At 44.2% G+C, this 15291-nt stretch overlaps 1 pseudogene; it reads right to left on the bottom strand.

The window, feature by feature from the left end:
* Positions 1 to 6010: 6010 nt before the first annotated feature.
* Positions 6011 to 6807, bottom strand: LOC137212547 (AMSH-like protease pseudogene; annotated as a pseudogene).
* Positions 6808 to 15291: the final 8484 nt, after the last annotated feature.

Raw genomic sequence — 15291 nt, 5'->3', positions numbered from 1 at the left:
AGCCTATATTTTTACGTACACATGTTAAACGCTGACAACTAATTCTTCTTTTTAAAAAAACACTATGTGAGCCAAACTAAATACATCAGCTGGCTAGATGTGGTTTGTGGAGGGCCAGTTTATGACTTCTGTTAGAGGCAGAAGGAGCCACTTTGAGAGGTTCCACCATCAAAAAAAAAAAAAAAAATCCCAGAAATCTGTTTGGATAAAAGGCCAAGGAAAAGGTTATAAATAAATTCAGAGGTGCTGAATTCATTTAATGCCAGGCTGGTTTTTCTTTTTTTAAGTCCTAGCTCGTGTCTAGGTTCTATAGGAGTGGAAACTCCTGATTTGAATATCAGGCTTATGGCATCTTAATCCTTCCACATTCTTGGAACAGAGATTTCAAGGCTGAATATCAGAAGCAAAGGAATATTGGGGGAGGGGCAGAGAACGCACAGTTTAGTGAAATGGGAACCGGATTTTGACTCTTTCTCTTTTTCCCAGTTGGAATTCCTCCGTGTCCATCTTTTCCCAGGCAAAATGTCCATTCTTTCTAGGGAGACAGTAAGTCAGCAAAATCTTGGGAGAATCAAGCCAGGGTCTGGGAGTCAAACATCCTTTGTAAGATAAAATTGCAGGCCACAATTCAGCTAATGGGAAGACTTCCTATTTGTGTAACAATCAGGTTGTAATTTAAAGATGCTGACCAGGGCATACACAGGGCATACACGGGGGAAGTTGGAAATGAGAAATCCTGTCTGATGCAACCTTCCGGTCACTCAATATGCTTGCCTGTGACACCCAACCATCTATAATTAGAGTAACTACTAGGTGAGTGAATACTGCTCCCGGCTGCTGCTTCTTTTTATAAAATCCATTCTATTTTTATAAAATCAAGTCACAGGAAATCATCTCCTTTCTCTTCTTGTTGATGTGTTTTAACACTCTGAGTGTGAGCTGAGGAAGAGTAGAACCACAACGGAGGAGGGTGTATGGTGGTCCTTGCAGGACAGAGGAGAGGGGGAGAGGCAATAGAAAATAGGTAAGCCTTTGGGGCTGCAGTGAGTGAACAGCCCCTGGGATGTGCCTTTGTTCCCCAAACGGAACCGTTATTTCTGGGCTTTTTGCTTGAAAAAAGGGAGGGCAGGGAGCAAAAACTAACAGCCTTTCTAATATTCCTTGACTTACGTATTTCCTCTCAAGGGTAAGAAACAATGATATTTCACTGAAGAACTGGTGTCTTTGTCTTCACCCCCTCCCCGATCTGTCATATTTTGGCTTCCAGAATAATCTTCCTAAAACACCAAAGCAAATCACAAGTTCTCCATAGATAGTTGCTGGTCAACTGACATTTACAAAGACAGTAGCTTTCTATGCCTGCATTTGCAGGCGTACCTTGAGCAAATGGTCTATTATTCAACACAATGTGGGGAGGTTCAACCATTGAGTTTCTGTTCCCTGGGACGTCTGAAGACCAGCTGAGATTACAGACATGGGTTCATCAGATCAGCCAATCACCCTGGCTTAAGTGTTAGAGTATCTGGAAATGGAAAACAAAGCTTTATGGAAAACTTGGCTTGAAGCCTCATACAGCTTCATTTAATGCTCACTACCTCTGTTCTGTCCAGGACATTTTATCCCCATCATGCAGCCGCGTAAACCCATCTTGAGAGACGTTGGATAAGTTTCTCAGGGTCCCAGGAGATGCTGTCTTCACTAAGTTCCCTCCACTAGATTCTCGGGTCACCATTTCATGCTGCCTCTTGCATTTCTGTAGCTCAAGGTTGGAAACAGAGCTGGAATCTGAAGCTCTACCTCATTGGCTAGAGAGGCAGGGCAGAGAGGAAAAGGATTGTGCCAAGAAGGCCATTGGTCAAGCTCAAAGGGGAGGCATGGAGTCCTGCAACTTTTCAAAAAGGTCCAAAGCTTTGCTTAACGTTTGCCAGGGTACTCCAAGTAGAGTTGGCCCTCTGTATCAGTGGATTCCGCACGCATGAATTCAACCAAACTTTGATCGAAAATATCCCCCCAAATTTAAATAAATAAGGAAATAAATTCCGGTTCCAAAAGGCAAAATTAGAATTTGCCACGTCAGTAACTATTTACACAGCACTTACATTGTATTAGGTATTGTAAGCAAGGTAGAGATGATTTGAAGTATTTAGGAGGGTGTGCCTAGGTTATGTGCAAATACTATGCCGTTTTACGTAAGGGATTTGATTTTGATATGGGGCAGGGGTCCTGGAACCCAATCCCTGTGGATACCCAGGGTCGACTGCACTAAAAACATCTTTTGCTCTCAAGCAAAGTGTTAACCTGTGCTCCTGGGTGGAAGTGGCTAGTTGATAAATGATGCTGTAGGACTCTGGGTTTCTTCCTGGTCTAGAGAGATGGCCTAGGGAGTGGTAACCATTCCCTGGAATACTTGTCTCTAGGAAAAAGGTGATTTGCGAGGTCTTAGGACGGCAGGGCGACGGCTAAGAATCCAACGATGCGTGGTGAACAGCGCCATCTAGCGGTCCACAGTATTCGGTTCCAGGCTGGTGGGTGGATTTTGAAGGAAAGACTGACTTCAGGGGAAAGATCTGGGGATTTGATTCTAAAGCTTTGGAAGAAGAGTCCCCGAGGCTCCCCATGTGTTCTTCCAAAGCCTCTTTACTGTCTGTACATCGAAAACACAGAGGCCTCACTCCCCACTTCCTGTGCTGGAGGAGACGTTTGGAAGGCGTTTGCATATTCACTCATTTGAAAAATGTTTATCAGGTGCCTATTACGTGCTTGCCACGGTTCCAGGCCCTGGGGATGCACCACGGGACAAAAATCCTTAAAAATCCCGCCCAGGGCTTCCCTGGTGGCGCAGTGGTTGACAGTCCGCCTGCCGATGCAGGGGACGCTGGTTCGGGCCCCGGTCCGGGAAGATCCCACATGCCGCGGAGCGGCTGGGCCCGTGAGCCACTGAGCCTGCGGGTCCGGAGCCTGTGCTCCGCAACGGGAGAGGCCACAACAGTGAGAGGCCCACGTACCGCAAAAAAAAAAAAAAAAAAAAAAAAAAATCCTGCCCAAAGATCTAAATAGACATCTCTCCAAAGAAGACATACAGATGGCCAACAAGCACATGCAAATGTGCTCCACATCACTAATTATCAGAGAAATGCAAATCAAAACTACAATGAGGTATCACCTCACACCAGTCAGAATGGCCATCTACAAATAATAAATGCTGGAGCGGGTGTGGAGAAAAGGGAACCCTCCCACACTGCTGGTGGGACTGTAAAGTGGTAGAGACGCTAAGGAGAACAGTATGGAGCGTCCTTAAGAAACTAAAAATAGAACTACCATATGATCCAGCAATCCCACTCGTGGGCATATATCCTGAAAAACTATAATTTGAAAGGTTACATGCACCCCAATGTTCATTGCAACACTATTTACAATAGCCAAGACATGGAAGCAACCTAAATGTCCATCAACAGAGGAATGGATAAAGGTGTGGTACATATGTATTGATACAATGGAATACTACTCAGCCATTAAAAAAGGATGAAATAATGCCATTTGCAGCAACACGGATGGACCTAGAGATGATCACACTAAATGAAGTAAGCCAGGCAGAGAAAGACAAATATCATATGACATCACTTATATGTGGAATCTAAAAAAAAAGATACAAATGAACTTATTTACAAAACAGAAACAGACTCACAGACTTTGATAACAAACTTATGGTCACCAAAGGGGAAAGGTGGGCGGGAGGAATAAATCAGGAGTTTGGGATTAACATACATACACACTACTAGATATAAAATAGATAACAAGGACCTACTGTACAGCACAGGGAACTCTACTCAATATTCTGTGATAAGTTATATGGGAAGAGAATCTGAAAAAGAATGGATATATGTATATGTGTAACTGAATCACTTTGCTGCACACCTGAAACTAACACAACATTGTAAATCAACTCTACTCCAATATAAAATAAAAATTAAATTTAAAAAAATAATAAAATTTTAAAGATTTTTTTTAAAAATTAAAAAAGTTCAGCCCACATAGGCAGAAAGACCACAAAGAAAAAAATAAAGTGGAGAATACCTGAGATGGCATGCGTGCTGAGAAGAAAAATAAAGCAGTGAAAGGGCGTCTGGAAGAGTTGAGGAGGGGGTTGATTTCACGGAGAGAAAGCAGGGAAGGCCTCCCTGGAAGATTCCCTTTGAACAAAGGCCTGAAGGAGAGGTGGGAACAGTTTCCGCCGGCCCCTGGGGAAAAGCATTCTGGGCAGAGGGAAGGGAAGTGCTCACGAAACACGGTGGAGGCCAGGGTGGTTGGAACAGAGAGAGGAGGGGGCAGAGTCCGTAGGCAAAGAGGTCAGAGTGGAAGTGCTCGGGGTGTGGGAGAAGTGCGGAAAACCACTGGACGTTCAGACGTACATTTGAACAGAGTCACGCAGCTGTGTTGGAATAAATGGCCGGTGTCTTGGGAGACTCGCAAGTCACCCTCGTGTGTCCAAAGCTCCCGAAAGCCCAGTATTGTGTTTATTTACCCTTGTTTCACAGGCTTATTTAGATCTCTCGTTTTCCAGGAACACTCACTAACTTGTGGGGCTTGAGAAAGTAAAAATCAGCCCCGACAAGCCGGCCCAGATGTTCCCGGTAGTCATAAACACGTCCAGTGCGAGGCCACAGCACAGCTGCAAAGTGCCTGTGAGTGGCCCCTGTGTTCTTATCACCGCCTTCCCCAGAGGCGCTTTGTTCTTCTCACCCCCGGGACAGAGACTTTGGAGGCACCCAATGGTCGGAGCACGCCGCTTCAGGACCACCTCCAGCCCTGACCTGACTCCCGTTTCCCCTGCGCTTCCCACCTTAGAATCACTCGGCACAAACCCAGGTCCTACAGAAGCCCCTTCCCACACAGCCTCTTCCTGAGACACCCCATCTGGTGTACACCTGCCCTTGCTGCAGTAAGCGAATAAAACCAGCACTGCCTGGGCGAACCTGGAGGTCTTTACCTCGAACGGTTAGCAGACCCCAGTGTTTTGTAGAGTAAAGTTGGAGGAAAGCTGGACAAAACGATGACTTCCTACAGTGAAGTTCCTCGAATCTGAAGCTAAAGTGTCGCATCCCACCTGAAATGTCCTGTGTACTCGTTGGAAAACAGTGCGCGGTCAATGAAAGGGTTGAGGACTGTCAAATAGCTTAAAATTTTGTCAAATACTTTAGAAATAGTGAGTGGGTATTCTTTTCATTAGTTTTCTCTTGTCTGTCCGGTCCTTCCTGCTGCTGACATTTTTGGCTGAATACTTGTGCTACAGACCCTCTTGGCTTGACTGGGGGCTTCATACCCACCCCTCCTACCCGGGGCTTTTTCCAGACAACACTCGGATGTCCAGAGAAAGAGCAGAGTGGTTCTAGGCAAACACGTCCACGTCCACACCTGAGTCACAGGGAGAGTGTACGCAAAGGTGATTCGCAAAATCGGGCTTGCACCTTGGAAAGCTCATTGCAGAAGTCGAGGATGGAGCAGAGGCAGAGATCAGGCTGGAGGCTGGTCCATCAATCCCAGCTTGAGGTGATGAGACCTGAACTCAGGTGACAGCTCGGGGTGGGCGGGGTGGGGGGGTAGAAGTTTCAGGACTCAGTGGCCTATTAGACCAGATGCTGGTGTCCATTGTGACAGCACCAAAGTTTCGTTGTTCTTTTCCCATACTTTTTCTGCTTTTAGTAAAATGGTCATTTATGTTTTCTCTGATCTTAGGTTGATGGGGTGAACTACATTGATTAATTTTTTTTAATTGAGGTGAAAGTCACATTCGGTTAACCCTTTTGTTTGTTTGCAGCACAATTTATTATCTGGTCATAGTGTTTGGGTATATTACTAGACATTGATTTCACACCGTTGTGACTTCTCTTGAGACAGAACAACCCCAAAAGAAAAGTTCAAGAGCGGTAAATACCAAACTTTCTGATCTACAAATGTGCACATATAAAATGCCAGCCATTTCTGGAATCATCCAGCGACCACATGTTCACGGCTAGGTGTCTGGTGTTGGCAGTGCTGATTGTCGGAACATGTCACATGCGTTGGCCCCAGTTATTTTTATGTCATTTACCAAACATGTTTGCAGGGACGGGACAGCCTGGGGTCCCCTTCGTTTTACAAGCAGGAACCCCAAGCCGCTGGCTGCTCTGGTGAGCCTGAAGTCGTCGCTGTCTTCATGCTTTGGTGACAATCAAATGTCAACAGCCTCTGGCAACCAGGGCGGGACAGGACTGCAGTTTGGGCCGAATGTGTCTGGATCCATCCTGTTGACCCTAAACATGGAATAATTCTTCCATTGTCTCCATGTCGCAATAGTCTGGTCCCGCAGACTGCTCCGGCATGACCACATGGATAGCAGTAAATTCATCTTGTGTCCGTTTCCACAGGTTTCCATTCCTCTTGCTGCATTAGATCTGCCAGCTGCAGCGTGTGTGGCCAAACTGCACATCACAGCCCTTCAACCGCTGGCTGCTGTGCAGCACTCAGTTAAGCAGCTGCTCTAAGGCCCTGTTTAGGGGGAGGAGACTGAGTAGTGTAATTGATCGCATCACTTCTGTTGGGCTGATCTGCAGATACATTCAGCAAGGAGTTGTTCTGGTGTGGGCGAAAGCAGGACAAAGCAGTCCCATGAATCTGCTGGTGAATCTGCTCTCAGAGAGCGGGGTCGGGGGAGTGGGGGGCTTGGGGGTGCGGTTCCTGGCTCCCCTTGTAACCTCGGGCTAATTCTTGCTTCTTGAGTTGATCTTCAGAAACCACAAACTGCTCCCATTCGAGCTGCTGCTGGCGCATCTGAGCAGTTTGCTTCCTCTCTGTCTCTGTCAATCTCAGAGGTGTCAGTTTTTTGGAAAATTTCAGCTTTTTCTATTTGTTTTGCTTTGCAAATATTCTTGATGTTCCATGTTATATTTCTTTAAAAGGTCCCTTTTCAATTCATCTGTCCTTGGGAATGCAATCTCCTTCAGTTTCTTCATAATATCCTGCTTCTCAGGTACTCCACAGTTGCTGGTAATCTTAATACCTGGGAAGCCTTCCTACAAACAAGATAATAAATTGATTATAAAGAACAAAGGCATTTGCCAAGTTTCCTTCCTTCAAATACACAAATGCCATCCTCTCCATCTCTATTCCAGATATCAAGTAGTGCCCCCTCCCAACAGACATGGAAAACAAACTTAACGTTACCAAAGGGGAAGGAAGGGAGGGGATGAATTAGGAGATTGGGATTGACGTGTACACACTACTATATATAAAACAGATAACTAATAAGGACCTACTGTAGAGCACAGGGAACTATACTCAACGTTTTGTAATAACCTATAATGGAAAAGAATCTGAAACAGGATAGATATATATATGTATGTATGGATTACTGAATCACTTTGCTGTACACCTGAAACTAATACAATATTGTAAATCAACTCTACTCCAATAAAAAAAAATAATTACCAAAACAAAGTAGTGGCCTGGAGTGATATTTTCTTTGATGGTAACATTACAACCAAGGTTGCTCAGAACATGGACTCATTCTTCTGGGCTGAGGGAAACATCTTATTGTGAGGCATAGATAGCAGCTACTTCTTCCCCAGAATTCACAGAAAATTTCTGATCCATGTTGTCTTGTCTAAAAAATGAAGGTGTTCACTGTTTCTTCTCAATTATGTCATCATATTACTTCAATCTAATCAGAGATATAGTGGGCCATAAGAGCTAGATAACCCATTTATTAGAAAAGGATGTAACTCAGGAACAGGCAGATGGAAGAGATGCTTCAGGCGAGGGATGTGGGAAGGGGCTCAGAGCTCCCCTACCCTTTCCACACGCTACACTCCCAGCACCTCAACGTGCTCACCAACCTGGAAGCTCCAAAATTAACCTTTTTAAAGTGAACATTTCAGTGGCATTTAGTACATTCACATTACTGTGCAACATCCCTTGTATCCAGTTCTGGAACATTCCACTGCTCCAAAAGAGAACTCTGGACCCATTAAGCAGTTACTTCCTATCCTCCCTGCCCCCATCTCCTGGCCATTGCCAGCCTGTTTTCTGTTTCTATGGAATTACCAATTCTGAATATTTCACATAAATGGGGGTCCTACCACATGTGACCTTCTGTGTCTGACCCCTTTCACTGAGCATAATACTTTCAAGGTTCATCCATGTTGGAGCATGTACAGTATTTCATTTATTTTAATGGCTGAATGATATTCCATGGAATGTATGTACCATAATTTGTTCATCCATTCATCAGCTGATGGACACTTGAGTTGTTTCCACCTCTTGGCTCTTGTGAATAGTGCTACTCTGAATATGTGTGTACATGTAATTATTTGAGTACCTGTTTTGAATTCTCTTGGGTATAGACCTAGGAGTGGAGTTGCTGGGTTATGTGATAATTCTATGTTTAAAATTTTGAGGAACTGCCAAACTAGTTTCCACAGATGTGGAACCATTTGACAGTCCATAGCAATGTACGAGGGCTCCAATTTCTCCACGTCCTTGCCAACACTTGTTATTCTCCATTTTTTTTTTATTACTGTAGCAGGCCCCGTGGATGTGAAAAACACTGAAGTTTTGTGCCATGTCTGCACAATTGCAAACACCTGGGACGTCCAAGTAGTGCTGGATCCCCCAGCTGAGCCAAAGCTGCGCTATGTTCTCAAGTTTCCCACATCTATTCTGGGTCACACTCTGGGCAACAAAGCTTTGTGTCACATAGAAAGTCGTTCAGCCTCAACACATAAATTCAAATGTGAATCCACGGGGCCAAGTCAAGGGACCAATATCTGAAGCAGATCCTGCGCTGCCGCCTCTGGCCTGTTCTTTCCATTCTGATCTTTTATTCTCCAGGTAAATCCTCTTGATGCACCACTGATTCTCCAGATATGCTGGGATGCACTACTCAGATAAGCTGGGGTATGGTTGCACCCCGGCTTTTGTTCAGCCCAGGGATCTCTGCTCTGTAGGTTTCTTGTTAGGGTGGAAAGTAGTGCCAATCACAGCTGATACAGGAGGACAAATTGCTTTGGGAACCAGAGCCTTTGGTTCCTTTGACTGTAAAGATGCTGCGTGACATCAAAGAAGGAACGTCTTAGAGGTAGCTACTACCTGTATCCCAGGCATAGGGTAGAAATATGGGATGGAGGGGGAGAGAGAGAGAGAGAGAGAGAGAGAGAGAGAGAGAGAGAGAGAACCAGATCATTGGTGAAGGGGTAGTGGCTGAAGCCATGAGATCAGGTAACGTGTAATGGAACATGTGTCAGTTGGTGAAGAACTGGAATGAAATGTCCTGGTGTGATGTTTGGAGTATTCCTTTAATTTTAGTTACACTATCAGGAGGGAGGCTGGCTTGCGTGCTGAGCTGGTCAGGGCAGCTCTAAGTCACACATTGCTGATGAGTGAGAACCTCTGTTATAAATGGAAATGTGAACTGTCAAGCGCTCCTAGGCTGAAACTACGTGCTGCACAGGATCGCCTATTTTCCTTATTGATTGCAAATAGACGCAGGGAATAAAAAGCTGGTGTGTTTTCCAAAAACACGACTGAGTTTTTTTTTAAAACTGAAGTGGGTGTGATTTAGATGTTTCATGATTTCTCTGACACCAGAAACATCCTTTGGTGGGGTTCTAATTTCTTATGGAAGTTTGGTTCCAGAAGCTATTTAAAAGCCTAAAGGAAAGACATCAAGTGGATAAGATGTATCTTAAAATATTGAAAGTGGCAATTTCCTAGGTCCTCAGTTCTTCCCTTTCTGGTCTCTCCCCAGGGATCTGCTCCCACACTTGGCGGTTTAAGTCAGCCTCTATCTACAGTTGACCGTGGTCTGACCTCACTCTCTGGAATGCTCTGCCTGCCTCTGATTTTCACGGCATGTCAACATGCACTCCGATGGCATTCCTGACGATGGCATTCTTGACAGGGGATCTCTTTCTCCCGAGCTCTTGAAAGAATCCTGCTTCAGCGACTCCCAGGGAATGGTGGGAGAGGTGTTTTTTAAAAAGAGATTTGTCACACACCAAGGACAACAGTCATTTACTTTGCACCCTTTTATGCATGGACTATTTGCATGGTAGGCTGTTCATTTCCATTCTCCTATTCTCCCAATCCATGAACATAGTATAGATTCTGAGGTCTTCTTGACCCAGGTCTGAAATTTCTCATGAACACATAGCCCAATGCCTTACACCCCCCAGGGATTCTTATCACATTAGCCTGTGTATTTCCTTCAGAGCAGTTATCACAACCTGAAATTATCTTGTTTGTTTATTTGTTTACATGTTTACTGTCTATCTGCTCCATCTAGAAGGTAAGCTCCATGAGAGCAGGGTCTTCTCCCAGCATCTAGAGCAATGCTTGACCCCATAGTAGGAGCTCATGAAATATTTGTTGAATGACTGACTTACAGAATCAATAATTTTAAAATCATATAAAACTTATTAATTAAATTTATAAATTAAAGTTAAACTTTCCATTAACTCATCATCAGTATCTTTTCTTGTCTCTCCTAAACAATGATATTGTCCAAATTTAATTGGTATTATGACCAAATGTCAATTAACTATATTAGTGGCTCTCAAATTTTTGGATTCCCTTGACACTCAACAATTATTGAGGGCTCCAAAGGGCTATTGCTTGTGTGGGTTTTATCTATCATTATTTGGTGCAATAGAAATGAAAACTGAGAAGAGTTCAAAATATTTATTAATTCATTCATTACAAAATAATAAACCCATCATATACTGACATTAGTACCATATTTTTTTCTGTTTCCAAAACAAACAAAAAATGGGGAAGAGGGGCTTTGTTCTACATTTTTACAAATCTCTTTCATGTCTGGCTTAATAGAAGACAGCTGGATTATCATAGCTGCTTCTGCATTCAGCGTGTGGTGACATCACATTAACGAATAGGTCACTCCCTTATTATCCAACAAGAGCCTGGAGATTTTTATACTGTTATTTTCCAGGACAGGATAAGGGACATATCACTCAGAGCTCTTTCATGTAAGCAAAGAAACAAACCCTTGATGACGTAAGTAGAAAAGGAATTTATTGAACGTATATTGGGTGGCTCACAGCACTTCTGGGAAGGCAGGAGAACCAGGCTCCGGCAATGTGCCAGTTGGGGCCAACACCCGAAAGCACAGTGTAGAATTGGTTGGGTGAGAACACCATCCAGGATTCCATCCACGGGATGTGAGTAGGAAAGCAGTTAATGGAAACAATGCAGCCTTGACATTCTGTGTATTTTCCCTGTGCCTTTTGAGGGATACAAGTTTCAAATGGCTTTAATCAGCGCAATAGCCTCATGATTATTTATTCTCTAATCTCTTGCTGGCTGGTCATGCAAAGGAGTCCATGTGGAAAGACAGCTCTGAGCATCCTTTCCCCCTTGATTGCAGGTCAGAAGTGTTGTCTTGGTTCCCGGTGCTGTGAACTGCCCTGACTCTTCACTTCTTATTCTGTGTCTTTGCGGCATCTGTCTTCTTCTCGAAACACTTGCCCCCCTCAGCTTCTGCGACCCCCATTCTCTCCTGGTTTGCTGCCTGCTTTCTAACATCTCTTCTTCCCTTTATCTTTTTGTTCTTGGTCCTCCTCATGCCATCTTCCTTCTTCTCTTTGCTTCTCTCTCAACACCTGCTACCGGGAAGGATGTCACTCATGCCCACGGCTTTGAAATGAATAAGCTGATGATTTCAAAGCCCTTAACTGTCTCCTGAGCTTCCAACCAGCACACAACTGACAGCCCCTCGTGGATGGCTCGCGGCCCCTCACCCCGCCCACCCCCGCTGCTCCTCCCGGCTTCTCTGACTCAGTAAAGGGCAGCAGCATTGATTCATTGGCTGCGACAGAAACCTAGGGGTCATCCTCGAGTCTCCCTCCTCCTGAAGCTCCACATCAATCCCTAGGTTCTGTCTCTCCTCTTTCTTTAGCGTTTCTGGAATAGGCCCGGCTCTACTCACTTGCATCAAAATTTTATTAGTTTAAGCCATTCCCACCCCTCACCTGATTCTGGCAACAAACTCCAGCAGGTGTCTTTGCTCCAAGCTCCCTCATACACCCTGGGCCTGCCCTCGCTTCACTAGAGGCAGAGTGATAAAGTGTGTACTTGACCACGTCTCTTCCCTGCACGTGACCATTGTATGATTCCCCAGTGGCTCTAAGTAGAAAACCCAAACTTCTAAGGCAGGGGTTGCCAAACTATGGCCTGTGGGTTGACTTGCCCACGATATGTTTTTGTACAGCTCACAAGCTACAAATAATTTTTACATTTTAAAATTGTCGAAAGAAAGCAAAAGAATGTGACTTGAAAATTGTATGAACTTTATTCAAAATACACAAAGAACACTTAAAACTCAACAATGAGAAAACAAACAACCCGATTCGAAAATGGACAAGAGATCTTAACGGGCACCTCATCAAAGAAGATACACAGATGACAAATAAACATAGAAAGTGAAGCTGAACATCATAGGCTATTAGGGAACTGCTAATTAAAACAGCAATGACATACCACTACATACCCGACAGAATGCCTAAAATCCAAAACGCTGACAACATCAAATGCTGGTGAGGCTGTGGAGCAACGGGAACTCTCATCACTGCTGGCGGGAACGCAAAATAGTGCAGCCACTTTGGAAGACAGTTTGGAGGTTTCTTACAAAAGTAAACATACTCGTACCATATGATACAGCAATCGTACTCCTTGCTTTCGAGGGCAGGGCCATAGCTCATCCTTCCCCTTCTCTGCATCCCAGGCATCTAGGGCCTGCCCTGTGTATGCTCAGGAAATACCTTTTAAGTCTTCTGAACCTGACGTCCAGGCATGGATGAGCGTCAGTATCTGTGGACCCACTGAAATCAGACGATAAATGTCATGTGTGTATATGCTTGGCATATTTTCTGGGGAGAAAGAAAGCCCTTGTTTTCATGAGCTTCTCTGAGGAGACCATGACTAAAATTTTTTTTATTGAAGTATATTTGATTTACGATGTTGTGTTAGTTTCAGATGTACAGCAGAGTGATTCAGTTGTTTTTTTAATATTATATTCCATTATAGGTTATTTTATTTTAATTTTTTTTAAATTTTATTTTTGTCTGCATTGGGTCTTCGTTGCGGCACGTGGAATTATATTCCATTATAGGTTATTTTATTTTATTTTTTTTGAATTTTATTTTTGTCTGCGTTGGGTCTTCGTTGCGGCACGTGGGCTTTGCATTGCAGTGGCTTCTCTTATTACGGAGCACGGCGCACGGGCTTCAGTAGTTGTGGCGCATGGACTTAATTGCTCCACAGCATGTGGGATCTGCATGTGGGATCTGCCCGGGCCAGGGCTCGAACCTGTGTCCCCTGCATTGGCAGGCGGATTCTTAACCACTGTGCCACCAGGGAAGCCCTCCATTATAGGTTATTTTAAGGTATCAAATAGCATTCCCCATGTTATACAGTAAATTCTGGTTGCTTATCATCACTATTTTTTTTTAAAGCCCCAGATCTGTGAACTACTGATTTCGGATTAGCATGAGTTAAAACTAGCAAAGGCAAAGGAGATCCATATCTGGGAGAAGAGTATTCAGAAGACATTCATACAAATATCTGGGCTAGAGTTGACTCACGCTTGCGATGATTAATTTTTACGAGTCAACTTAGCGAGTCCCTGGTACCCAGTTTTTGGTCAAATACTAGTCTGGATGTTGTTGAGAAGGTATTTTTTAGACGTGATTCACCTTTAGAACAGTAGTCTGTAAGTAAGGCACATTACCCTCTATAAACGCCTTAAAAGATTGAGGTTCCCAGAGGAAGAATTTGGGCCTCCAGACCCTCTTCAGAGTCAAGGCTGCAACATCAGCTCCTCCCTGGACATTTGCCAGTGAGAAAAGCAGAAAGACTTTTGGCATTGGAATGCTTGCTGGAATTAGGTTATCTTTGAAACCACAATCTTGGGTTCCACAGGAAGCATATATACTCAGCACAAATAGGTGGTGATAGTCTGAAAACTCCTCCTTGGAAACCTGAAATACGTGCATCTGGCCTCACCCAATGGAAACTTTAAACATAAGAAGCACTAAGAAATGGCATGCCAAAATATTCCTTCCTTTTATACATTGGCTTTCTTGTTTAAAACATTTTTTTTATTGGAGTGTAGTTGTTTCACAACGTTGTGTTAGTCTCTACTGTACAGCGAGGTGGAGTTCCCGTGCTACATGGCCATTTCTCATTAGTTATCTACTTTATACATATTAGTGTATACATGTCAATCCCAATCTCCCAGTTCATCCCACCACCACCCGCTTCCGCCCTTGGTGTCCATATATTTGTTCTCTACATTTGTGTCTCTATTTATGTACACTGGCTTTCTTAGTTCAACTTCTGCTTACTAAATGCATAACTGATGTTTATTTTGCTTTTAAAATTGTTTGCTGCTGTTTGTTTCACAAACATTGTAACAGCAATTAAGGAATTTTGTTTTGAAGAGAAAAATTTACTTACAACGCCACTACCGTAGAAACTCATTTTGTGGAGTTTTCCAAGGACACAGATTAAAAAAAAAAAAGAAGAAGAAAAAAAGGGCTGACAGACCTTGGAATTCAGGGCAGAAGGCCTCTGGAGAAGGGGAAACCACACAAGCTAGGGTGGAACCACCGTCATTTCTGAAATGAATTTGATGAGTTGAAATTCTCGCAGCGGCACGGCCGGCTGCACTGAAAGAGCCTTCGCAGCGTTTGGAAACCACCGAGGCTGTTTGGCTTTTCGCAGCAGCTGTCTCAGTGAACTCTCCCCAGGCTCAACTATCTGCTGCCCATTTCCCTTTTTGTCTTTCAAAGCCCCAGCCCAGGAGGATTTGGCAGCTAGAACAAGGTTGAGTGCGACGGACACAGGAAACGACGGCCCGTGGCTGGACTGGCGCCTGAATGCAGCTGAATGGGGACACACAGCCAGGCCTCAGCACGGAGTCAGCTGCCACCCAAAACACCAGGCTCAATGTCACCAGCTTGCTGCTTTCCCTGTTCTAAGCGTCTTGACTCTCTTAGGAAGGTAACACTGAGGATGGGACACAGTGCAACTCAAGTCTTAACCTAGTAGAGTGGGTAGCTCCTGAGGAAGGGGAGAGCAACTGGGAAGCAAACTAATGTTTATCTATTGTATCCCGCCCTGTGCTGGGCACTTTCTTTACATACATGCTGCAAAGGAGAGTGATTAGCTCACTGCCTAGGTATGAAACATAGCAGTCACTTAACTGCTCCAGGCCTCATTTTCCTTCCATGACAATAACAT

Source organism: Pseudorca crassidens, chromosome 19, assembly GCF_039906515.1.
Source record: "Pseudorca crassidens isolate mPseCra1 chromosome 19, mPseCra1.hap1, whole genome shotgun sequence".
NCBI classification, from domain to species: Eukaryota; Metazoa; Chordata; class Mammalia; order Artiodactyla; family Delphinidae; genus Pseudorca; species Pseudorca crassidens.
This window is presented reverse-complemented; position numbering and strand designations above follow the sequence as displayed.